The sequence below is a fragment of the Lynx canadensis genome, chromosome D4 (assembly GCF_007474595.2).
Source record: "Lynx canadensis isolate LIC74 chromosome D4, mLynCan4.pri.v2, whole genome shotgun sequence".
NCBI lineage: Eukaryota > Metazoa > Chordata > Mammalia > Carnivora > Felidae > Lynx > Lynx canadensis.
Genome location: NC_044315.2, coordinates 70,120,791 through 70,147,838, shown reverse-complemented (window position 1 = coordinate 70,147,838; position 27,048 = coordinate 70,120,791).

The following is a 27,048-nucleotide window of genomic DNA, read 5'->3' as shown; positions in this document are numbered from 1 at the left end:
TTGAGAGAGAGAGAGAGAGAGAGAGAGAGAGAGAGAGAATGAGCAGGAGAGGGGCAGAGAGAGAGGGGCACAGAGGATCCAAAGCAGGCTCTGCGCTGTCAGCAGTGAGGCCGGTGTGGGGCTTAAACTCACAAACCCTGAGATCATGACCTGAGCTGAGGTTGGAGGCTCAACGGACTGAGCCACCCAGGCGCCCCTGCAGCTATTGGTTTTAAGTCTGGCTTGTTCATTGGGCCACATCCTGGTTCTGCTCTGTAAGAGAAGCAATTCAGCAAGAACAGCCAACAGGAAGTACCCCAGGTGCATAACATTTTTCACTTGGGGCTTGTTCCCCGGTCCCTGACTGTCCCACCTTCATGGTTTATTTCTGGACCCTGTCTTAGAAGACTCAAGTCGGAAGGTCCGAAAACCAGACACAGCCCTCTTCTGTGCCACGTAAGCATGGGGTGGGGGCGGTGAGTCCATACCTACCTTCCTCCTAGAAACATACACCATGGTATGCACCGTATATTATGCATAGAATAAAATTGTTCCGGAGGCAGTAAGATGTCATAGTGGAAAGTATGCAATGCAGAATCAAGCATTCTCGATTCAAATCCTGGCTCTCCCACTTCCTAGCTGCATGGCCTTGGGTAAGGTATTTAACCTCTGTAAACTTATTGTTAAGATGGGAGACAATAATTCTACCTACTCCCATAGAGTTAGTAAGCTAAAACATTTTTTCAATGTTTTATTTATTTTTGAGAGAGAGACAGAGCTCAAGCGGGGGAGGGGCAGAGAGGAGGGAGACCCAGAATCCGAAACAGGCTCCAGGCTCTGAGCTGTCAGCATGGAGCCCGACATGGGGCTCAAACTCATGGACTGTGAGATCATGTCCTGAGCCGATGTCAGACGCTCAACCGACTCAGCCGCCCAAGTGCCTGGTCCATAATAAGAGCGAAATAAAAAAATAAAAAAATAAAAAAAAAATTAAAAAAAAAAAGCTTTTGCAAAAAAATGCAATAGGAAAAAAATGTCTTCAACAAGTGGTGTTGGGAAAACTAGACAGCTGCATGCAAAAAAAATGAAACTGGACCACTTTCTTAAAGGCTACACAAAAATAAACTCAAGATCGATGAAAGACCTAAATGTGAGACGTGAAACCATAAAAGTCTTCGAAGAGAGCACAGGCAGCAATTTCTATGACATCGGCCATAGTAATATTGTTCTAGATATGTCTCCTGAGGCAAGGGAAACAAAAGCAAAACATAAACAATTAGTACTACATCAAAATGAAAAGCCCTGTACAGCAAAGGAAAAAAATCAACAAAACTAAAAGACAACCCACTGGGAGAATATATTTGCAAAAGATACATCCAATAAGGAGTTAATATCCAAAATATATAAAGAATTTATACAACTCAACACACACACACACACACACACACACACACACACACACACAAATAATCCAATTAAAAATGGACAGAAGATGTAAACGGATGTAAACAGAAGACGTCTTCTTCTCCAAAGAAGACATACAGATGGCCAACAGACTCATGAAAAGACACTCAACATCACTCATCATCAGAGAAATACAAATCAAAACCACCATGAGATACCACCTCACACCTATCAGAATGACTAAAATAAAAGACACAAGAAACAAGCATTGGCAAAGATGTGGAGAAAAACGAACTCTTGTGCACTGGTGGTGGGAATGCAAACTGGTGCAGCCACTGTGGAAAACAGTATGGAAGTTCCTAAAAAAATTTAAAATAGAACTACCATATAATCCAGTAATTCTACTTCTGGGTATTTACCTGAAGAAACCAAAAACACTAATTAGAAAGGATATACGCACCCCTCTGTTTATTGCAGCATTATTTACAATAGCCAAATTATGGAAGCAGCCCCGTGTCCATTGATAGATGAATGGATAATGAAGATGTGGTATATATATATATAATGGAATATTATTCAGCCATAAAAAAGAATGAAATTTTGCCATATGCAACGACATGGAAGGATCCAGAGAGTACAAAGCTAAGCGAAACAAGTCAATCAGAGAAAGATAAATATCATATGATTTCACTCATATGTGAAATTTAAGAAACAAAACAAATTAACAAAGAAAAAAAAAAGAGAGACAAACCAGGAGACAGATTCTTAACTATAGAGAACGAACTGATAGTCACCAGAGGGGAGGGGAGTGGGGGGATGGGTGAGATAGGTGAAGGGGATTAAGAGCACAGTTATCAGGATGAGCCCTGAGTAATACAGAGAATTGTTGAAGCACGATTATTGTACACCTGAAACGAAGATAACACTGTCTGTTAACTATTTAAATTAAAAAAGTAAAAAATAAAAGTAAATTAAAAAAAAAAAACCCACACAGGAGGCACCTGGGTAGCTCAGTCAGTTAAGTTTTCTACTCTTGATTACAGCTCAGGTCACGATCTCGGGGTTCGTGAGATCAAGCTCCGCGTCAGGCGGGCTCGCTGACAGCCCAGAGCCTGCTTGGGATATTCTCTCTCTCTCTCTCTCTCTCTCTCTCTCTCTCTCTCAAAATAAATAAATAAACGTAAAAAAAATAAACCCCACACAGAACCAAAACAAATATCCTTTAAAAAATAGCTTTTCTTTTTGCTATGACTGTTACTATTTATTACTATTGCTCTGACTACTTGCAGATGGGTCAGCAGCCCTCTCACAGGGTTGACTCATACGGAATTTGTAGAATTCTGAGGGCCTGCCCGGTGAAAACTTGACAGATTGTTGCTTCTCTTCTCTTAGCACTTAGCTGTCTCTCGTTGGCAGGGAAGAAGGGGGAGCAAGGCAAAGCCAGTAGTGAGGCACTGCTATTTTGAACCATGCAGTCGACACAGCCTTCTCTGAGGAGGTGATATTTGATGTGAAAGAAGTAGACAGGCAAAGCTTATTAAGAAAATGAGCTTGTATGAAACAATATGTACCCAACTTGAAGATACTTCTGGATTCACTCTTAACCAAATCAATGAAACACGAAAAAATATTTTACCCCTGGAATATGCATCATAGGATGAATAAAAAAGTAATTTGTGTTAATGTTCTCCTTTAACCTTTTATTTTATTTTTAATTTTTTTAATGTTTATTTTTGAGAGAGACAGAGACAGAATGCGAGTGGATTAGGGGCAGAGAGAGAGGGAGACACAGAAGCAGAAGTAGGCTCCAGGCTCTGAGCTGTCAGCACAGAGCCTGACGCGGGGCTCGAACTCATGAGCTGTGAGATCATGACTTGAGCCTGAAGTCAGACGCTTAACTGACTGAGCCACTGAGGCGCCCCGATCTTTGTTCTTTAAAGAAACAGAACAGGGGCCCTTGGGTGGCTAAGTCGGTTAAGCAGCCGACTTCAGCTCAGGTCGTGATCTCGCGGTCTGTGAGTTCGAGCCCTGCGTCAGGCTCTGTGCTGACAGCGCAGAGCCTGGAGCCTGTTTCAGATTCTGTGTCTCCCTCTCTCTCTGACCCTCCCCTGTTCATGATCTGTCTCTCCCTGTCTCAAAAATAAATAAACGTTAAAAAAAATTTTTAAATAAAAAATATCAGATGAAAATCATTTTTGTATGTTACTGAAATATATAATCTTATCACAACACATTGATTTATAATTAACAAGCTTTGTATTTTTTAGTATGTCAGGTTTTTTAAACAGAAAATCTCTGAAATTTTGGGTATAACCCTATCACAGAAAAATGATTCCTTGTTTACTATTATGGTCACTCATCATTTTAAAACAAATAAGGTTATGAAAAATTACTTTTCAGATTTTCAAAAAGAATAACATGAGTTGAAGAATCCCCAAGAATTCCAAGAAACTGCCATTTTGTTGTTGCTGTTCTTTAATCCCTAAGATAAATATCTACTGGGAATTTGGATGCATTGCTTTCTAGTGGGAGGAGACCACAATAACATGGAAAAAATGAATACCTCAGAAAATGTCGGGTCGTGTGAAGAGCTATGAAGAAAAATAAAGCAGGGTAAGTGGCTACAGAGAAATGAGGGTTGCTGTTCTAAATAGGGCAGATGGCAATGATGAGGAAAAGAAACAGAAAAAGACAGTGTGAGAAATCTGAGGAAGTCTTTGAGCAATCACAAAGGAAGCAATGATGGACCAGGGGGGTGTTTGGGAGTGTTCCTGCAGGGAGGGGGGGAAGGTGCCTTGCAGGTGCCAGGCACTGCATGCCAAGAGGAAGGGCAACTCAACCCACCTGAGCGCCTGAGCGAGTTTAGAAAGGTCAAGGAGCTGGGTGTGGCTGAAGTGCGGGAGAGGGGCAGGTTGGGATAGCCAGGGAGGTGGACCGGGACAGATACAGAATGCCTTGCATACCATGCTTGGGAGTTCAGCTTACAGGAAACCACGAGATCGTATCCTGGATCTGATGTGGTCAATTTTGTGGAAGATGCCTCAGGCAGCAGCATGACTGATGGACTGAAGGCTTCCTTCCCCAAATCCCTGCCAGGATTTGCACAGACCACAGCAGGACACGTCCTAGCGTTCCCGCCTTTGCCTTCCCACTTTCCACTTTTACTCTGCACCAGGCTTGTGCTAAGGGCTGTGTCTATAAACACAGGAGGACCTGGGCCTCATTTTTAACCAGAAGGAATATAGAGGTCTTCAGGGAGAGGCAGACAGATAATCAAAACAAAACCACAAATGGTTAGAGGTGCTGGGACAAAAATGCGTGACTCACTCAATGGCTCTCCGAAGCAGGTAATAGGGAGAGTGAGGATGGGGTGTGTTAAACATGGGTCCAGAGTAGAAGTGACACCTGAGCTAGATAGGAAAGAAGTACTGGCCAGGCAAAGCGTAGATGCAGTGGAAGTGGAAGATTAAGTCAAAGAGCACCAAGGCTGGAACACCACCGGCCTTTAGAACAAGGTACCTGGTGGAGATTGCTACAGTGTGGGGTAAGACTGAGGTCAGAGATCCAACAGAACCCCGTGTAACTAGATGAGGGACCAGCGTCTACTAGATAATTATAATCAGGGAAGAAATCTGATCTAAATCTAAGTTTTTAAAAAGTTATGTTAATAGTAGTATAGAGGATAGATTTGTAGAGGGCATATTTTTAAGCTTACAATCAGATATATCAAATGTTTTAATACCATGGTGAACTCCAAAGAGTTCAAAGCTTTGGAATCCAATAATCTCAACCAAAGTTCATGCTCTGTTACTTCCTGGTTGTGAGCCCTCAAGCAGCTCACTTAAATACATTGAGCCTCAGTCTCCCCATCTGTAAAATGGGGATAATAACCCACTGTGCAAGGTTGTTAGGAGGATTGAATGAATCCAATCGGGTGAATGCACCTTGTAAACTTCACATACCCACACGAATGCACAGATTTGTTGTTCTGCCCTGAAGGACATTTTCTGTCAAGGTGTTATTAGAGTCGAATAACATTAATGATAATGTTCAATGTCTATGAAGTTAAACAGGGAATATGGAAATGGCTGAGGTGGTTTTTTTGTTTTGGGGTTTTTTTTATTTGTTTTTTTTTTGTTTGTTTTGTTAAGGTGATAAGATGGACTGGATGGAGAGGGCTGGGCCTTGGAGTTCAAACAGACCCAGATGATGGGGCATTATTGGCTCATTGGCAAGGGTAGACATAGGAGTCCAGACCAGAAGATCAGTAAGAGAGGGAAGGCAGAGGCAGAAGTAAGCATCACAAGCCAAGGTCCAAACTAAGTACAAGGTCCAGGTGCCCATCTAGGCAGCAGAAAGCAGCAATCGGCATAGACCCACAGGGCAGAGATCTGAGCCACCAGGGTAGGTGGTATGGGAAGAGTGGGATGGCTCTTGAAGAGCCCCCTCTACAAAAATGTGGGTTTGTTCATTCAGCAAACATATATTCAGTGTCAATGACATTTTAGGGTCGAGAAATACAAAGTCACATGAGTGAAGGAGCTTATAATCCAATGAGGAAGACCGACACATGAGATCCTGCTAACACAACCTGACAAAAAAACAACAGAAGGAAACACAGAGTATTCTTGGAACAACAAGAGAAGTGGATAGCTAATCCAGGCTAAGTTAATGTCAGACAATTCTGGAGGATGTGATGACTGAGTGGAGTTCGAAAGGATGAATTCGAGTCAGCCAGGTGAACCACATACATTTCAAGGGTGAGGGCATTCCAGGCAGCAGGAACAGTGTGAGCAACAGCAGGGAAACAAGAAGCAGGAAACACAGGCAGGTCTAAGGAGGAGTGGCTGCAGGTGATGGATGATGAGAAGGGCGGGGGATGAGACTGGAACAGTGGACCAGAAAGCTTCCTGGTCCAGCCTAAGAAAACTGGGACTTCATCCTGAAGGCCATAGGGAGCCACAGAAACATTAAGCAGGTGAGCGTTAGGACGGGAAGACCATTACTAAGATCCATGTTGCTATGACCGAGGGGACAAAGCAAGGGATTTGGGGATAGAGGAGATGGTGGGCCAGGAAGACACAGAGGAACAAGGCAGGAAGTTTCATTATGCAGAGTTCTCCAGAGAAACAGAACATATAGGGGCGCCTGTGTGACTCAGTTAATTAAGCGTCCAACTTTGGCTCAGGTCATGATCTCACAGTCTGTGAGTTCGAGCCCAATGTCAGGCTCTGTGCTGACAGCTCAGAGCCTGGAGCCTGCTTTGGATTTTGTGTCTCCCTCTCTCTCTCTGCCCTTCCCCCACTTGTGCTCTGTCTCTCTTAAAAATAAACAAACATTAAAAATAATTTTTAAAAAAAGAACATATAAGTACTTAAAAGCACATATACATACGTATATGAACTTATTATAAGTGATTTATTATAGAGGTTGAAAAATCCCAAGATCTGCAGTTGACAAGCTAGAGACCAAGGAGAGAGCCAATGGCACAGTTCTAGCCCAAGTCTGAAGGCCTGAGAAACTGGAGAACCAACGGTATAAATTCCAATTTGAGTTACAGCCCAAAGGCAAGAGAAAACTGATGTCCCAGCTTGAAGACAGTCAGGCAGACAGAGCAAAATCTCCCTTCCTCCTCCTTTTTGTTCTATTTCAGACCTTCAATAGATTAGGTGAGACCCACCATTTTGGGGAAGGCTATTTGTTTCACACAGTCTACTGATTCAAATGTTAATCTCATCCCAAAACATCCTCACAGACACACGAAGGATAATGTTTAACCAAATATCTTGGCACCCCATGGCCCAAGCAAATAAATTATGTGACACATAAAATTAACCATCACAGAAGCCCTACCAGAATCAAGGTCACACAATGGAGCATCTCCAGCCGCCTGATGGAATTGAGTGCTGAGACCCCAAATTGATACTTAGAGCGAGGCCAAGTGGGAAGAGGACCATGAAACATGGAGAGAGTGGGAAAAAGAGGTCAGAAGTGAGTAATGGAGCTATTAGAAATTATGATTAAGGTATATATTAGTATTTATAGACAGAGAAAGATGTCAACTCAATATTGTCAAGATAAAAGGATTAAAAGGCAGTATTTCACAATGTGTGTGAAATGATCTCATTTAAAAATATGTTGAGTGGCACCTAGATGGCTCAGTCGGTTAAGCGCCCAACTCTTGATTTCAGCTCAGGTCATGATCTCACAGTTTGTGAGTTTGAGCCCCGCATCGGGCTCTGTGCTATTGGTGCAGAGCTTGCTTGGGATTTTTGCTCTTTCCCTCTATCTCTGCTCTCTCTCTCATAAACAAACAAATAAGCAAAATAAAAATAAAAATATGTTGTGTGTACATGTGTTGGTGGAGGTACACACACCTAGAGGAAAGTCTAGAAGGATAAGCACATATGTTAATTGCAGAGTTTCTCTGGGTGTTGGAATTCCAAGTGACTTTTACTTTCTTCCTTATGTCCTTCTGAATTATCTTTATCTTCACAGCTGGCATGCGTCATATGTATAAATCAGAAAAATCAATAAAACTATCCATTCTGGGGGAAAAAAAAAATCACGTTACAAAACGCAAATGAGAATCTTGCCAATTCATCTTTTGCTTCCACTCTTGGGTAGTTAGTTCCTCACTGATCAAGCTCCTTGACACAACCCACAGGACCTTTCGCGATGTGGCTGGTACATGGGAACAGTGGCTCCTGACCGCTGTTCTAACAGAATAGCTTCCCCCCTTGCACTGCCTCCTCTGGCAACCCTGAGCCAGCACATCTGGACACACCCTGCCGGTTGTCTGTGCGAGTCTTTGGCTCCCACTCTCCCTACTAATTCTTTCCCCCTCTTTGTAATGAATGATTACCCTCTACAAGACTCAGTCCAGGGACCTCTCTTCCCAAAAGTCATTTCTTGATCTCCCCGATCTGGGTTTAGTGCCCCTACGTCAGCCTTCCATTTATGCTTGATGCATATCTCTGTCACAGCGCCTTTATACTGAATTACGGGAGGTGTGTGTACATGTCTTTCTCCACCATTGGATGTGTCTCTGTCCTCTGTTTCTCTCCAGGGTTCTCGTCCACAGCCAGGCTCAAAGACTTTTGGTTGACTAAATGGACTTTTTGAAGGATCTGTAAGAAGTGAAATACAGGTTTTATTTTATCATGGTGGGTAATGGCGGGCCAGTGAAGATTTACAAAGGGAAGCTGTTAATACTCTAAGTCACAATAGTAGCCCCTCTCCTCTCTTTCTTCTCCTGTTTTGCCTCCTGCTCTCCTTTTGTTTCCCCTCCCATCCCCACACCCACCTTCTTCCTTTTCTTTCTAGAGAAGTGTTTCACAAATTTTGGTGAACGGAAGAATTGCCCAGGGAGCCAGCTAAATGCAGTTTCCCAGGCCCTGCCCACAGTTCAAATTTCTTAGATCAGGGATGGGGCCCAAGCGTCTGCATCTTCACAAGTGTACTAGATGATTCCGTTCCAACTTTGAAAAATACCATCTTAGAAAATGTAGGATTCTTCATTTCCTTTGCCTACTAACGTTAACTAAGCGAGATGTGAGTGTGTTATCTACAACGTTCTCCGTTTCCCGGTCACATTTCCTGATCCCACAAACTCAAATCCATCTCACTGATTCAACGCATGTTCCAGGATAGAAAGCAGCTTTCGATGTGGCTTAGAGTGTGCACTATGGCTGAGCAGCTGACAACATCTCCCCAAGCCTTCAGCGCACCTGACTCACAAGTGTGATGACTTTGCCTTGTTACCCATATAACAACAGTAATTATGACCATCATCATACCCACTATAGCTGCCATTTATTAAGACCCTACTATGTACCAGACACTGTGCAAAGTGCTTTACTAGCATTATCTCACTTAAGCCTCATAGCAGCTCCATGAGGCATATACTATTATTATCCCCACTATACCAATGAAGAAGCTGGAATTAGGGAGGTTCTGACCAAGGCCACACACGCATAAGCGGTGGAGTCACCTGAACTCACCTGATCTAACTGCAAATCCCATGGTCTTCCCACTATGGCTCCTGCTAGATAGATATAGATGATTAATAGATAGATCCTATCTATCTAGATGATTAATAGATAGATAAATGGGTGGACGGATGAATAGATTGATGGATGATAGATGGATAGATCGATCGATAGATAGATAGATAGATAATAGGATAAACAGGAAGGAAGGGGGAGAGAAAATGATAAAGGAGAAGACGGAAGAAGGAGGGAAATTGCTTTATGTAATGAACTTACTCTCTTTCAGGGCTTCTTTGAGAAGCAGAGGTAAAAATTCAGATTATTTCAGGATGCCAGATGGGTGTTTCTTAGCATGCAACGGTGCCTAGAAAAGGCTACGGAGTCACCCTGGTTTTATAGGGGCCACATGGAGATAACCCTACTAGCTTTCGCTGAGGTGGAGAAGGCCAATGAGATCACAGATACAAAATTATAATTGTTTTATCATTATGTTTCCTGTGGTTTTCCACTTGGATCTTAGTGCAGATCAGTTGTCCAAAGTTGTGAGCACCAAACAGCTTGGATAGCAAGGAAATTGTAGAATTGTAGAGTGTTTGCTTAGGTCTTTGAAAAAACATACAGGTGGCACCTTACACGTGCTTCCAGTCAGCCAGCACAGTGCACTGCCCTCCTTCCCCACAAGCTAAGACCAGGGATGAGGGGTATGCTTGTGCTTAGGGATATCACATACAGCCCAGGTTGGTTTGGTGCATCCTAGAAGCAAAGGGACCTGTGCCTCACACTAGGTGGTACCTGAGGAGATGGGGAGACAGTCTCCTCTCCCCACCCCCATGCAAAGTAGGATAGGAGGGAGCAGCTTCAGAATAAAAATGACATATGACAAGGCTAGGCCAAGCGGGCTTCAGATAGCCCTATGGCGTCCCCCCAGAGCCTCCGAGTAGCTCAGGAGAGCCACAAAACACCTCCCGCACTTACAAGGAGGACACAGAAGCTAGCTGGAAGAGAGACAGCCAACGGTTCTACACATGCCTCAAGATCGAGTTTAAACAAACAGACATAAACACCACATGACAGCGAATGCCAGCACTTTCCAAATGTCTGAAAACCAGATGGGCTACACGTTTCAATAGCAGTCAGGATGGAAAGACCCATGAAGGCCATACGTGTCCTCTCTCTTTCTCTCTCTCTCTCTCTCTCTCTCTCTCTCTCTCTCTCTCTCTCTCTCACACACACACACACACACACACCTTTCAGTGGCTTGAACTTATATACAATCATGGAAAAAAAGGGACAGAAGTTCCCTGAGCCAGCTGAGAAAGCCTAGAATTGAATCGTTTCTACCACCGGAAGGAATGAGGACCCAAGAGAAAATTTAATTGCAGTCATAAAAGAAGAAAGCTACCTTTGTTCAGCAGACTTGAATTTTGAGCTCCCAAATTCATACTCACTGCGAATGTTTGTTGACTGAATGAATAAACAAATTGTATTGGGGAAAGAAATTCTGCTGCAGCCAGTTCCTGGTAGAACAGTGCTGGCTGTCCTCCAGGGAAAAGAGTAATTACTAAAAAGAGTATCTGCTTTCTAGTTCTTGCCCGGTGCTTATTATCTGTGGCTCCTTGAGTAGGTCGCAAGTTCCTTTAGGACTCATTTCCGTAAAATGGGCATAATGATGCCTGCCCTGCCTTCCTTATAATGTGACCATGAGAACAAAATGAGATAATGTATAGGAGGTTGCTTTACACAGATTATAATAAGGGCCTGTGGATCGCCTCTGTCTTGTGATTCCAGAAGCAAGAAGAAAGTAAATGAACGCAAGGATCAGAGCTCTGGGGTAACCATCTTCTCAACCAAAATGCTTTTCTAGAACTGATAAGGAACAGTGACTATGTCTTCCCTGTGGCCGCAGCAGAGCTAACTGGATGCTATAAAGGATTCAGCTCTCTATAGAAGAGAGTACAGTTCACCAGAAAGAAATTCTCAGGGCACAAAACAGATTTATTTTCATTGTGAAATAGTCTGCCGTGCAACAACAAATTAAGCTCGGGGTGACTATTCCCGTAAAACACGTCCTGTGCGTAGCACTGCTATTATGGGGTGGACCGACATGGTAAAGAATCAATTAAAACTCTGACACATCCAAAGGAGCTCGAAGACCTGTTTCACAGGTTTTCCCCAAAGGAAAATAATCATGCTGCATTATACTTTGGAAGCCGATCGAGGCGAGATTTCGGAGACAAGTTCTGGGGTTTACAAGACAGACTTCAGCTTTTCCAAAATCACTTTTGAAGTGCTCTTTAAAGGATTATAGCATTCAATTCTCCATCAGTCGGGCGGCATCATGGTGGAGCAAGAGGGATTATTGTCAGGCGGACGGACTCCAGAAAACCGTAAGTTCCCTTAAAATTAACAAAGCACTTAAAGGGATGGTGGAAATATTGCAGTGTGTATATTCATGCCCATTTTGAAATGAAAGCAAAGCTTAAGCAGGAAAAATCGGAGGGATAATAAAGCTGAATATCCTTGCTATTTTTATAATAGCACTATGCCACCAAAGGGGTGCTCATTGTTTAGAAACACAGTTTGAAAAGTTCTAGAATTTCAAGAAGAGCCTCCCTTCCCCACCAAATATATATATATATATATATATACACACACACACACACACACATATATGTGTGTGTATATATATACACATATATATGTGTGTATATATATATATATATACACACAAACATACAAACACACACACATATATGAACGAGAGGGTTAATAGTAGAATGTGAATAATGTTTGTGGTCACACTGCTTAAACTATGTTTCTATGACAGCAAGTAGGAATGTTCACTTAACGTTCACCTTAAGAACAACATGTTTTCCGGCAAATTCAGACATCTGTGTAAACCATCTTCAGCCTCAGTGCCTGAATAACTTCTGTGCCTCAACCTGAACAAAGAGAAGAGATTTTGAGGTTCAGGCAGTATATTTGCAGAAGCGTGGCCTACAAATGAGCTTCACAGAAAGAAAGAACTCGGTAAGACCAAAGCAAGGCAAGCGTCAGCAGTGACCATTGCTGAGGGACAGGTTACGGCCTGTCAACGCAACAGGCGTGTCAGGAAATGGCTGGGGGACTCGGCTAACCCCCATTTTGCAGGCTAAGTCAAAAGCAAAGAACTAGAGAGAAAAGACAACATGAGGGTACAGTGTAAATGTTACACTTTCAAAACATTTCCCCGGGAAAGAGAGACAGAAAGGAAAGGAAACCCTGAGAGTAAGGACAAGACTAAGCCTGCCCATTGACATGTTCAGCATGGGTTCAGAACGGGACGTTTTCAGAGGAAATGCTCTCATGGTGCAGGAATCCGTTTGGTTAGGAAAGCAAAAACATTTGACAATTCTGTCATGAAGTCAACACACAATATCTTTTCTTTTTAAGGATGAGGAGGTGAGAAGGAGATTGGGCACTCCCTTTTTAACCAAGTATACTACTCACTATAATTTTTCATAAAGAAAGAACTTTTGTTCTTTTCTTGCTTCTGTGGTTACCTCAACCTTTAAGCTCTCCTTTATGGCTTGAAAAAAATATTTTTTTACAAAATAATATGTACTTCGTGCACTCATGCTTTCTTAATCTTTGCAGAACAGAGGTCTCTCACAGCCACTGAGGGAGGCTCAGAATGTGCTGGCACCTTGGAATCTTGGGGTTCTGCCAAGATCCTCGGGGCTGCAGGGATAAAGGGTGCCCTGCATTCTGGCCTCCGCCTCAGCTCTCTGTCCTCAAACACATACCCCAAGCTGCATACCCCGGCCCCACGGGGCTTTCCCCTGTGAGTTCATAGGAAAAACAAAGTTTCCGCTGCTTTAAAGGAAACCAAAAAATTGAATATCACTAAAATATGCAATCTTTTCATTTGATAGGGGAATTTAACTTCCCGGAGAAGCGTAATGAGTTAGATAAAGGCAAAGCAGCCACAGAAGCCAGGCATACGGATTACTAGTTCTATGACGCTGGTGTTTCTCTCCCTTTGTCCAAATGAGCTGGTAAGCTCCTCTGTGCCTCACCCACCTTCCACCTCCACTTAGCTCATTACTTGTATTCAAAGCTTCCCCACCTACACCACCTTTTCCTCAAGGATAAAACTGTGTCTCATCCCTCTGTAGTCAATCCAATTCCACAAACATTTTATTAAGCACCTTCTCTGGGAAGCCCTATACCAGCCCACCTGCAAGTCACAGAAGAATAAGACATCATCCCTACCCTCAGATACGTATACAGCCTGTTACAATTAAAGGTGTCTTCTAATGATACTATGACAGAAATTCTCTTGAATATATTGTAGCATTGAAACATGAGAGAGAGGAGGAAAACAGTCTGGCAGTTTCTCAAAACATTAAATGCAGAATTATTATTATACGGCCCAGCAATTCCACTTTCAGGGATACGCCCAGAAGAATTGAAAACGGGCCCTCAGACAAATACACGTATATGGGTGCACTATTTACAGGAGCCAAAAGATGGAAACAGTCCAAATGTCCATCAACAGATGAATGAATAAACAGAATGTGGTATATTCATTCAATGGAATATTACTCAGCCACTAAAAAGGCATGGATTTCTAATGCTGCCACCACACAGATGAACCTCTTACAGGGGCACCTAGGTGGCTCAGTCAGTTAAGCTCTTGATTTCAGCTCAGGTCATAATGTCACTGTTCAAGGGATCAAGCAGAGCCTGCTTGGGATTCTCTCTCTCCCTCTCGATCTCTGCCCCTCCCCCCTCACACACGTATGTTCTCTCTCTCTCTCTCTCTCAAAATAAATAAACACTTAAAAATACTGTATTACAGAAACAAAGCTAGACACAAAGGTCACATATTGTATGATTCCATTTATATGAAATATTCAAGGTAGACCCATCCATGGAGGCAGAAAGCAGAACGATGGTGGCTAGGGACTGGGGGGGGGTGGGGGAGGACAATGGAGAGCAACCTGCTTAAGGTGATGAAAATGTTCCAAAACTAGACAGTAGGGATGGTTGCACAACATTGTAAATGTACTAGTGCTAATGAATTGTTCAGTTTAAAATTGTTCAATTTAAGTTTATATTATGTGAATAAGGGGAGGGCTCTGAAGAAGCCGGGAGGGAGGCAGGAAGCAAGCTGATAGGACCCATTGAGGATAGTCTCTGGCAAGCCTGGGATGCCTTTGGAATTCACCCTGGGAGAAGTGGAATAGCCAGTGAAATGGACATTTTGGGGGCACCCGGGTGGCTCTGTCAATTAAGTGTCGGCTAAGGTCATGATCTCACAGTTGGTAGCTGTGAGCCCCACACCAGGCTGTGCGCTGATAGCATGAAGCCTGCTTGGGATTCTCTCCCTCCCTCTCTTTCTGCCCCTCCCAAGCTCTCTTGCTCTCTCTTTCTCCCCCTCTCTCTCAAAAAAAAAAATAATAATAATTAAAAAAATTAAAAACAAATAAGCTGGACATTTTGAGTGGGTGGCTAATACCAGAAGGGAGGGTCTGGACCCCAGGAAACAGCATGTGGAGGCCACTGGCCCAGTGAGAGATCATAATGAATGTACCAGGATGTAAACTCCCTGCCTGATCATGTTCCAGCTAAGTGATTGCAATGATCTTCCACTAAATTTGAACTCAGAAATAGTAACCGGGAAGAAAAGTTGTGGGTCTTTTTTTAAACACCTTAAACTCCTATTTTTGCATATCCTACCGCCTTTGGCACCCAACAGATTTTAGCGTAAAATTAACCTGCTTCCTCTTTTTCTAAAGATTACTCATAAAGACCTGTCTTTGAGCAAATACCTCACCAAAGAATGGTTGGTTTTGATGAGAGCAAATTGTAGGCTGAAAATAGGTTTAGAAAAGGAGGTAGGATCCAAAATTAATACATTTTTTTGGCCCAGTCTCAATTTCAGCCACTTGACTGTGTTAAGAAATATTACATGCTATAATTTAAGTGGCCAGTGGGATTGCTTTGTACAGAGAATAAAACTTTGAATGAAAACAGAATGAAAATCTTATCTACACCATGCTCATCTAAGTACTAAGTTCAATGTCACCTGTGAGAACCCTACAGAACCTATCTAACCAAACTTTAGAGGGAATTCAAAAGATCTCAATCTTGTAGTCGGTGTATCCACCAGTCAGCTTCCCTTTGTCTGTTTAGAGTGACCAACTGTTCTCAGGAAGCCCTAGGATCGAGAGTTTCCCAGACCCCAGACTTGCAGTGCTGAAATCAGAACATTTGGGACTGGCTTTCACGTCCACCAAAACCTCTTCCAAAATTCTATCTTTGGTGCTGGATCATTTCCACTTGGAAAAAAAAAAAAAAAAACAGCAGCAGGAAAGAAGAGAGAGGAAGAGGTGGGCATCATGCGGCATCCAGAATGTGGAAAGTAATGTATTCAAAGAGGAAAAATGCAGGAAGTCAGCAGGGTGCAAGGTGCAATGCATTCAACGTGATCCCTCAGACTCAGACTTCACACCTGCTTGCCATGACCATGATGTGACTTTCAGGCAGGTTGCAAGGGAATGTTTTTTCACCTTCTAAATCACTCACTGAGCAAATGCCTACTGAGGTCCTTAAAATGACCAGGCTTGGGATCAGGTATTGGGATCTGGAGAGGAAGATGTGTTAGGTTGGCCTCCAGAGATGCTCACAGGCTAGAGGCCAAGTAGAGGGGGGTGAACCGGGTGACAACCAAGTAATCAGTCATCAGAGTTCCCAGCTTCTAAGAGCGAGACATTTATATTATCTGTCATTCTCACAAGTACACCTCAGGGTAGGTAATACTATCCCCATTTTAAAGATAAAAGATAAAAACTGAAACTCAAATTGGTGGAACTTGCTCAGGGTCACCCCACTAGGTGTGGGGCAGAGGCAGGCTGTAACCCAAGATTTTGAGCAAGGTTCCCTTTATTCCCAAAGCTCTGCCCATTCTACTATTCTCAGGCCCCTTTCAGTGTGACCAGGGTTAAGATCAAGGTCATTCTGATTTCTGACCTTACTCCAGCCTGCCTTAGCCTTTCATCAGAGAGCAGCTGTATCTACACTTTGAACTGATAGAGAAATTGCTGGATAGCTGGATGGCTAAGGGAGCCTGGATGGCTCAGGTGGTTAAGCATCTGGTTCTTGATTTCAGCTCAGTTCGTGATCTCATGGGTCATGGGGTTGAGCCCCACATTGGGCTCTGTGCTGACAATGCAGAAGCTGCTTGGGATTCTCTCTCCCTCTCTCTCTGCCCCTCCTCTCTTTGTGCTCTCTCTCTCTCTCTCAAAATAAATACATATTTTTTTAAAAATATCCATACTAATGGCAGAGGCAGAGTAGAGGTAGGAAAAAGTTAGATATTTATGTTCAACTAGCAGACAACTGGAAATTGCTATTAGAGGTTGGATCCAGATGGCATTCAGAGAGGAAAACACAATGCCTCAACGTCATTGGAATTGGCACTGATTTGCTTGGATAAGACACCAAAGTCACAAGCAACAAAAGAATAAACAGGCAAACTGGACTTCATCAAAATGAAAAACTTTTATGCATCAAAGGACACTATCAACAGAGCGATAAGGTAGCTGATAGAATGAGAGGAAATATTTGTAAATTACATCTGCTAGGGCACTGATATCCAGAATATATAAAGAACAACAAAAACGCAAACAACCAGATTCAGGTAAAGTCCTAGAATAGACATTTCTCCCAGGAAGATATACAAATGACTAATAAGCACATGAAAAAAAGGCTCGACATCACTAATCATTAGGGAAATGAAAATCAGAACTTTGATGGGATACCACTTCATATCTGTTAGGATGGCTATTATCAAAAACAAAACAAAACACAACTAAGAAAATAACAAGTGTTGGCAAGGATGTGGAGGAATTTGAACCCTTGTGCATAGTTGTAATGTAAACTGGTACAGCTGCTGTGGAAAACAGTATGGTGGTCGCTCAGAAAATCAAAAATAGAATTACTACATGATCCAGCTATTCCACATCTGGCTATATACCTGAAAGAATTAAAAGCAGGGACATGAAGAGATATTTGTGCACCCATTTTCACAGCAGGATTATTTACAATAGACAAAAAGTGGAAGAAACCCAGGCATCCTTGATGGATGAATGGAAAAACAAAATGTGGTATATACATACAACAGAGTATTATTCAATCTATTCCAACATAAAATTTGAAAGGAAATTCCAACATAAAATTTGAAGACATTATGCTAAGTGAAATAAACCAATCACCAAAAAGACAAATACAGGGGCACCTGGGTTTCTCAGTCTGTTAAGCAACTGACTTCGACTCAGATCAGGATCTCACAGTTCATGGGTTTGAGCCCTGCATCAGGCTCTGTGCTGACAGCTTAGAGCCTGGAGCCTGCTTCAGATTCTGTGTCTCCCTCTCTCTCTGCCCTTCCCACACTCACGTTTTGTCTCTCTCTCTCTCTCTTTCAAAAATAAACATTTAAAAAATGATTACAAAAGGGACAAATACTGTATAATTACACTTCTATGAGGTGGTTAGGGTAGTAAAATTCAGAGAGACAGAAAGTATAAGGGTGGTTGCCAGGGGCTGGTAGAGAGGAAGGAATGGGAGTTTTTTTTTAAAGTTTTTTTTTTAGTGTCTTTTTTTTTAAGTTTATTTATTTATTTTGAGAGAGCGAGTACATGTGCTATGTGAGTGGGGAAGGGGCAGAGAGAGAGAGAGAGAAAGAAAGAATCCCAAACAGGCTCCACACTGTCAGCACAGAGCTTAACATAGGGTTCAAACTCACAAACTGTGAGATCAAGAACTGAGCTGAGATCAAGAGTCCAAAGCTTAACCAACTGAGCCACCCAGGCACCCCAGGAGTTAGTGTTCAATGGGTACGAGCTTTCAGTTTAGGAAGAAGAAAAAGTTCTAGAGATGGATGGTGGTGATGGTTGCACAACATAATCTGTTTCATGCCACTGAACTATACACCTAAAAATGGTTAAAACAGTAAGTTTTATGTAATGTATATTTAACCACACACACACACACACACACACACACACACACACACACACACACACACACAAGATGCCATTCAAGGGACATGCATCTACTGACTCAAATTCCACCCAAAATTCTATTCAATGACAGGGGGAAAAAATGTTTAAAGAATTCATTAGAAGGGGAGTTGTTGTTTAAAGGGTGTTAAGTTTCAGTTTTGCAAGACAAAAAGTTCTAGGGATGGACAGTGGTGAGGGTTGCCCAACAATGTGAATGTACTCAACACTACTCAACTCTACACTTAAAAATAGTTAAAATAGGGGCACCTGGGTGGCTCAGTCAGTTAAGCATCTGACTTAGGCTCAGGTAATGATCTACAGTCGGTGAGTTCAAGCAGTGGGTCGGGCTCTGTGCTGACAGCTCAGAGCCTGGAGCCTGCGTCAGATTCTGTGTCTCCCTCTCTCTCTCTGCCCCTCCCCCATTCACAATTTGTCTCTCTCTCTCTCTCTCTCTCTCTCTCTCTCTCTCTCTCTCTCAAAAATAAACATTTTTAAAAATAAAAAAAAATAGTTAAGATAGCGGAGACCCTGGGTAACTCAAGCCGGTTGAGCACCCAACTTTGGCTCAGGTCACGACCTCAAGGTTTGTGGGTTCGAACCCCACATCGGGCTCTGTGTTGACAGCTCGGAGCCTGGTGCCTGCTTGGGATTCTGTGTCTCCCTCTCTCTCTGCCCCTCCCCCACTCACACTCTCTCTAAAAAATACACAAACATTTAAAAAACTAAAAAAAAAATAGTTAAGATAGTAACTTTTATGTCATATAAATTTTACCACGATTAAAAATAAAAATCTATTAGAACACAGGAAATCAAGAATGGGGGCTATAACCCACCAGAAACTATCAGGAACTTCTGAATGAGAGAAAGTAGTTGGGATTGGACTGAGAAAGAGGAAGGAAGAAATCTTAGCTTGAAATGCTTGCAAGCATCCTGCAGTGGAAACAGTGAAGGTGAAGGAAGAGAGGGATTGTCCAGGAAATGAACTGAGGTTCTCTGCAAGACAGCAGTCCTCAAACTCAATGGGGCATCACTGTCACCAGGAGCATGGGTCCAGGTATAGATTGCTGCACCTCGTCCCCAGAGTTTGTCTGGGGTGAGACCTGACAATTTGCAATTCCAGTAAGTTCCCAGGTGATGCTAATACTGCTGGTTTAGAGACAGAGATTTGAGAACCACTTTGAGAAGCAGTTAGACCTGTCAGCACTTCCTCCTCCTTCACTGTAATGAGTGACAGACAGCAGCATCTCTCCCAGGTGGAAGCACTGAGTGCAGATTCTGAAGCCCCAAATTCATAGAAAACTCAAGGGGTGGGTCCAAGAACCTCCGCACTGGAGGACAACCATGAGCGCATAATCCATCCCCCCCACGGTGATGGGAAGCAACTTGAACCATTAGCCTACCAGGGACTTCTAACGCCAAAGAAGAGTAGGCAGCCAAGAACATTTGAGAAAAGCCAACACTGGGAGAAGAGCAACAATGTCAAGAAAGAGTATTAATACACAAGGAAGTAGAATTAATCAAACAGACACTAAAATATGTATAATTAATAAACTGTCAGATTCTAGAGACACACAAGGATGAAGGGAGAAGATAAAGAAGGAAGGGAAGAAGAGTATGTTATACACATACACATATATTATATATATATGTATTTATATATATACATACGTATGTATATATACATACGTATGTATATATAGTGAAAATAAACATCCAGCCTTCCAGAAGGCTCCCTGTTGCCAGAGACAATCACCATTCTGCCCTTCATCACCATAGATTTGTTTTGCCTTCTTTTGAACCTCATACAAATGGAATCAGAGATCACGTCCACATCCTCGTTTGCATCCGGCTTCTTTAATTCGACTTTATGTCTATGAGATTCATCCCCCTTATTGTGTGTGGCAGTAGTTTGTTCTTTTTCATTGATAGTTTTCCATTGTATAAATACATCACAAGTTATTTTTTATTCTACAGTTACTGGATATTTGAGTTGTTTTCAGTTCGACTGCGAAGAATCTTCACATACATGTCCTTTGATGAACATAGGAATGTGCTGGTCTTTGGTATTCACAAAGTGGCATGTTTGGATATAAGATCTACTTACATTCAACGTTAGTAAATACCGTCAGCTTTCCAAAATGCTTATAACAACGAGAATTCCAGTTGCTCTATATCCTTGTTAATGCTAGGCTGATTAATAATTTTAATTACATCAAGTGATGGGGGGAGGATAGACCATCATGTGGGGGGCTCTTTCCCAGTTTTACTGAGAAATAATTGACAGATTCAATTTTGGAAAAAAAGGAAGGAAAGAAAAAAAGGACAGAAAATGTTTCTCCTTGTGACGAGAACACTTAGGATCTACTCTCTTAACATCATTCCTATACATCCTACAGCAGTATCTGCTACAGTCCTCATGTTGTCTACTACATCCCTAGTATTTATTTATTTTATTACTGAAATTTGTATCTTTTGACCCCCTTCTTCCTATTCTCCCTCCCCCCACCCTCCACCTCTAGTAACAGGTCTGATCTTTTTTTCTATGAGTTTGCTGTTATTGTTTTTCCTTGTTAATAATTTTTTTGATTAATAGACTTTTTCCTGAGCAGTTATAGTTACAGAGTTCCTATATACCCCTTCAGAGGATCATGAAGTTTTAATTTGCATTAGCCAAATGAATAATGATATTGAGCATCTATTCATAAGCAATTGATATTCAGATATCCTCTTTTGGGCAACAATCATTGCAGTCTATTTTTAAAATTAGATTGTACGCCTTTTTCTTATTGATTTGTAAAAGCTCTTTATATATGCTGGGTATGAGTCTTTTGTCAGATATATGTGTATTGCTAATATTCTCTACTAGTCTGTGGTTTGCCTTCTCTGTTAATGGTGCTTTTGATGAATAGAAGTCATTCATAATAATAACATCTAGTTTATCAAGCTTTTCTCTTATGGTTTATACTTTCTGTATCCTATTTTAATAATCTTTGCATACCCCAAGACCATGAAGATATTCTGCAATGCTTCCTTTTAGAATTTTTATTATCTTTCATATTTATATCTGTGGTCCATCATTAATGTTTGTGTATGGTGTGAAGAATCCAGTTTCTTCTTTTTCTCTTTACTGAAAAGTTGATGCTTTCTCCATTGGCTTCCTGTAAAACATCTGGCATAAATCAAGTGACCATGTATGGATGGGAGTGTTACTGGACTCTGTTTTATTTCATTGGCCTATTTGTTTATCTATATATCACACTGTCTTAATTTCTGTAGCTTTATAACAACCTTACAGCTGGTAGTGGAGTCCTCAGCTTTGTTATTCTTCAAAATTGCCTTGGCTGTTCTAGGTCCTTCCATATAAATTCTACAACAAACTTGCTAATAGCCACTTTAAAAAAATTTCCTGACATTTTATTGAGTTTGCATTAAGTCTGTAGGTCCATTTAAGGGAAATTAATATCTTGTCCATATTGTGTCTTCCAATTCATGAACATGGTTTATCCCTCAATTTATTTCATTCTTCTTTAATTTCTCTCATGAATGTTTTACAGTTGGCAGTGTACTGGTATTCAAAATCTTTCATTAGATTCATTCATTTGTGTTTTGTTATTATAAATTATTTTTTTTTATTTATTTATTTTTGGGACAGAGAGACACAGAGCATGAACGGGGGAGGGGCAGAGAGAGAGGGAGACACAGAATCAGAAACAGGCTCCAGGCTCCGAGCCATCAGCCCAGAGCCCGACGCGGGGCTCGAACTCACGGACCGCGAGATCGTGACCTGGCTGAAGTCGGACGCTTAACCGACTGCGCCACCCAGGCGCCCCATATTATAAATTATTTTTAAAACTTTTTATTTCCTAGTTGTGTTGCTAGTAAATAGAAGTACCAATGTGTTTTGTAATTGTCCTTGTATTCAGCTCCCTTGCCAATTTACTTATTTAATCCTTATAGATTATATTAGATTTCCTTATATTTAAACATACAATCTGTGAATGTTTTATTTCTTTCTTTCCAAAATTCATACTTTTTTTAAAAAATGGCTTAATAAAGGGGCACCTGGGTGGCTCAATTGGTTTACCATCCGACTTCGGCTCAGGTCATGATCTCATGGTTCATGGGTTTGAGCCCCACATCGGGCTCTGTGCTGACAGCTAGGAGCCTGGAGCCTGCTTTGGATTCTGTGTGTCTCTCTCTTTCTGCCCCTCCCCCACTCACACTATGTCTCTCTCTCTCTCTCTCTCTCTCTCAAAAATAAATACGCATTAAAAAAATTTAATGGCTTAATCAAGTATAGTTTACATAAAATAAAATTCACCTTTTTTCAGTGAGTTTTGGCAAATGTATACAGTCATATAACCACAATCAAGATGTAGAATATTTCTATCAGCCAAAAAGTCTTCTCAGTGCCTCTCTGAACAGAAGATTGGGAAATAAGTCATATTACTAGCCCCTTCCTGGGCAAAGAAAGAAAAGCTTGCGTCAAGTAGCATGGAGTTACAGGACACAAGGAAGCTAGGTCTCCAGAAGAAGAACAGTGGGAGGTGAAGCTTCTCCATAAAGTTGTTCCTGAATCCTGCTTGCACACTAAAATCAACTCTTAGAATACTGCTGCCTGGACTCAGCCCCCAGAGAGCCTGACATGCTTCATCTGCAATGGACTCCAGACACTGTGTATCTTTTCAAATAGACCCTCGAGGGGATTCTCATGTGCAACCAAGGCTAAGAACTATGAGGCTAAAGGCAGTCATCTTTGCAAGTGGAGGACAGCTTCTTTTAACTGTAAAAACCGTATAACTGTCACTAGAGGAAATTATCTAAGAGGAGAAAAAACATACACAACCCTGTCTTGCACAGCAAATACTCTTGACATGCAGACATTTTTGCACAATTCTATTCATTATGATTTTACTTCTTTATTTACCATTTATTATGAACTTCTTGTTTATATCCCTTCCTAGAGAGGCCATGTAGGGTAGCGGTTCTGAGTGTGGGTTTTGGAGTTAGACAAAACTGGGTTAAAATCTAAGATTGTTTAACTTGCAAGCTGTGGATCTCCAGCAAACCCCTTAACATACTTGAACCTCATAGACTCCAGCTGGGAAGTAAGAATAACAGTACCTGCCTCATAGGTTCATTCTGAGGATTGATGTTTGTGAAGATACAATAGCAGAACACTTGGCTTTCAATTAATGGTAGCTGTTATTACCATTGGAACAACTGAAGTTACCCACTGAGTGGAATGATATTCTAGGGAGATAAATGTGAATAGACCAAGGGCTTGGGAGATAAAGGAAGGGATCTCATTCACCCTCAGCAACAATGACTCAGGCACCATGGAGAACGAGTTGTGGCAGTGGCTGTGTGTGTGTGTGTGCGTGTGTGTGTGTGTACGTGTATAAAGAGCTGGGATCCCAGGCCTATATAGGATTGAGTTACCATGGTTGAGCATAATTCTAGGACAGGGAGAATTCAAGAGGGCCCCTGGATCACTTGTCTCAATGGCAGCATCAGACATCAACAAGAGCCATAAAGAATGGAATGTACAAGCCATTTGAGCAAATTCTCTTGTTTTCTCTCCTTGAGGCTGGAAAACCAGACTGACTCCAAGGAGGATGGAGGAAACATCCCTGGGAGTCTCGGACTTATCAAAGGAGAGCAGGCCCTGAGAAGGGAAGAAAAGCATTCTTATGTCAGGTGGGTGGGGTGGGAGCACCAAGCGATTTAATTTGTTAAAACTAATAATAATATAAATCTACAGAGAAGACTATTCCAGGCATTTTAATTAACTTAATTAATCATTTACTCCTCACAACAATCCCATGAAGAAAGTATTGTTATTATCCCCGTTTTACAGTTGAGGAAACTGAGGCATAGAGCATTACGTAAACTTGCCCAAGGTCATACAGGAAGGGGTAGAGTCAGAACCGAAAACCCAGAGACCATGCTCTTAATTAGCAGTGTACCCCAAGCCGATGAGGTGGGACATTAATTATACTATAATGAATTTTAAATTGTTTTGGGGAAGATACCATATCATAATTTGCTCAACTATCCCCTTCTCATTTCGTACTTTCCACTTTCAGCTGTAGTAAAATCTTCATGCATATAGCTTTTCACTTCTGTTGAACTATCTCCCAGGATTACTTCCTGTGAATGGCATTACTTGGTCCAAAGGGATAAACTATATTATAGTTGTTGCTATATATGGTTGTAGTGTTTACCAAACAGGCTGCACCAGTCGACAGTGTCACTGGCAGGGTATGAGGACTTTCACCACCACTTCACGCAGCATGGTTAGAATTCTTTCTGTAAATGAATATGCATTTGGAAAAATTTTTTTTTTAATTCGAGAACTACAAAAGCTGGAAATCTGCAGCAGAGGCTTGTTAGTCAGCTGCACTTCTGGGAGTTTCCCTTTAGTCACCTCACCTGACCTTGAACCATTGTCCTCCAACAGGCCAGTCCTGGACTTCCAAACTGTCTGGAACTTTGGAAGGTGAGGGTACGTGCACTTTGGTCGTTCATCTACTGCATACACTGAATGCCACAATATTTTGGCTAGGTTGTCTTTTTTTTTTTTTTTAATTTTAAAATTTACTTTAAGAGAGAGAGAGAGCACATGCCCATGTGCTGGGGAGGGGCAGAGAGAGGGGAGAGAGAGAAGCTCAAGCAGGCTCCACGCTGACAGCATGGAACCCGATGGGGGGCTCGGACCCACGAAACATGAGATCATGACCTGAGCAGAAACCAAGATTCCAACGCTTAACAGAATGAGCCACCCAAGCGCCCCTGCATAGGTTTTCTTTTCCATTTCACAAGCTGGCTTTCCTGCACAAACGGGATGACGTTTAGGCCAGGCTAGCTGTCCCCTTGCTCACTGAAATCAGCACTTCTCAGACTTCACGTGTCTACAAAACACCTGAGATCTTGTTACAGTGAAGATTCTGACTCAGTGCATATTGGGCAGGGCCTGAGAGCCCAACAAATCCCAGGTGATGTTACCACTGCCGGTCCTAAGAACTTAGCCTCCTTTATTCCTTAGATAAACCAGACAGCAAAGAAAGCCCAGACAATCCAAATCAGAACCCTCTAACTCCAGCTCTGCCTCTGACAGCCTGTAGGACCTCTCCGAGCCTCCATTTCCCCATCTGTACAATAGAAGGATGAGATTAGACACTTGCTGAGTCCCTTCTAGGATTTCCATTTCTTTCTTAGATTTCTTCAGCCCATTCATGTTATTTTCACGTAGTATTTACTCAAAAAACAATATTTAAGCTCCAAGGATGAGCACAGACAGGGACGTTTTTAAATACTAGTGATGTAAGGATGAACAAGATAGACACAGTCCCTGCTTTCATGGGAGCACAAGTCCAGTGGGGAAAACAAGCAAATTAGAGTTGGAAATGGTTTGGTAGGTGTTTTGGTAGGAAAAGCTCGGGATGCCGTGGGAACAAATAGAAAACAGATCTCACACAGATCAGTGAGAATCAGAGGAGAGTTCCCAAAGGAAATCATTACTGGAAGGAAAGAGGTATGATCCAGAAGAAGCTGGATCAAGGGAGGTGATTGTGTTCCAGGCAGAGAGGAAGGCGTGGCAAAGTCCTGGGGTTCACTGGTTCCAAACTCAGAACTTCCCCCACTCATGCTCAACCTTTCTGCAGAGGGCTGCCTCTTGTCAGTTCATTCATTCTCTCCATTTGTCTTCCCTTCAGTATGACTGAGCTGAGGGCCTTTGTGCCACATGCTCTCCCAAAGGGGCAGGAAGAGAATATAAAAGCAAGTAACACCAGGCATTGTGCTTAAAAATACCAACATGTCAGGCACCTGGGTGGCTCAGTAGGTTGGGCATCCAACTTCTGCTCAGGTCACAATCTCACTGTTCATGAGCCCTGCATCAGGCTCTGTGCTGACAGCTCAGAGCCTGGAGCCTGCTTCAGACTCTATGTCTCCTTCTCTTTCTGCCCCTCCCCTGCTTACGCTCTGTTTCTCTCTCAAAAATAAATACAACATTTTAAAAATTAAAAAAAAAGATCAACATGTCAACAAACAACCACCACACAACGTGAGGCAGGTAATAATACAGGTGGCACCATGTGTGGGTACAGAGGCTTCGGGAAACAATTGAAATTGCGTGGGCAGGACTTCTAAGTCTTTGAAGGTATGGAACAGGACTGGCCCTTGCTTCCTGTTATGGACTTTTAGTGCCCTTGGCTGCTCACCCCTTGTTTAGATTGGGGCTGCCTCTCCTTTCAAACCACACCACCAGCAGTATTGCAATTGGACAGGAGAGGGCGCAAAAAGATTGCACTTGATGCAAACTGCCCAGTACTTGGCAATTTGAAAGGAAAGCCTTTTCGGGAAGGCTTAAGGCAGATGAGGAAATAGATGAAACCCAGAGAGGGGAAGAGATGTGCCCAGGATAACACAGCTGCTCAGTAGCAGAACAAGCACATTCCACCAGACCCACGCAATTTACTCTGCAATGCTCTAAATTTTCTAAAACTCTCAATTTGTATAATTTAGGATGCTTCTAGAAACAGTATTCTTTTTCTTTTTCCCTTTTTTTTTTTTTTTTTTTTGCTGTAATGTAGAGGCATAATTCTGTTTATAAACCTCTT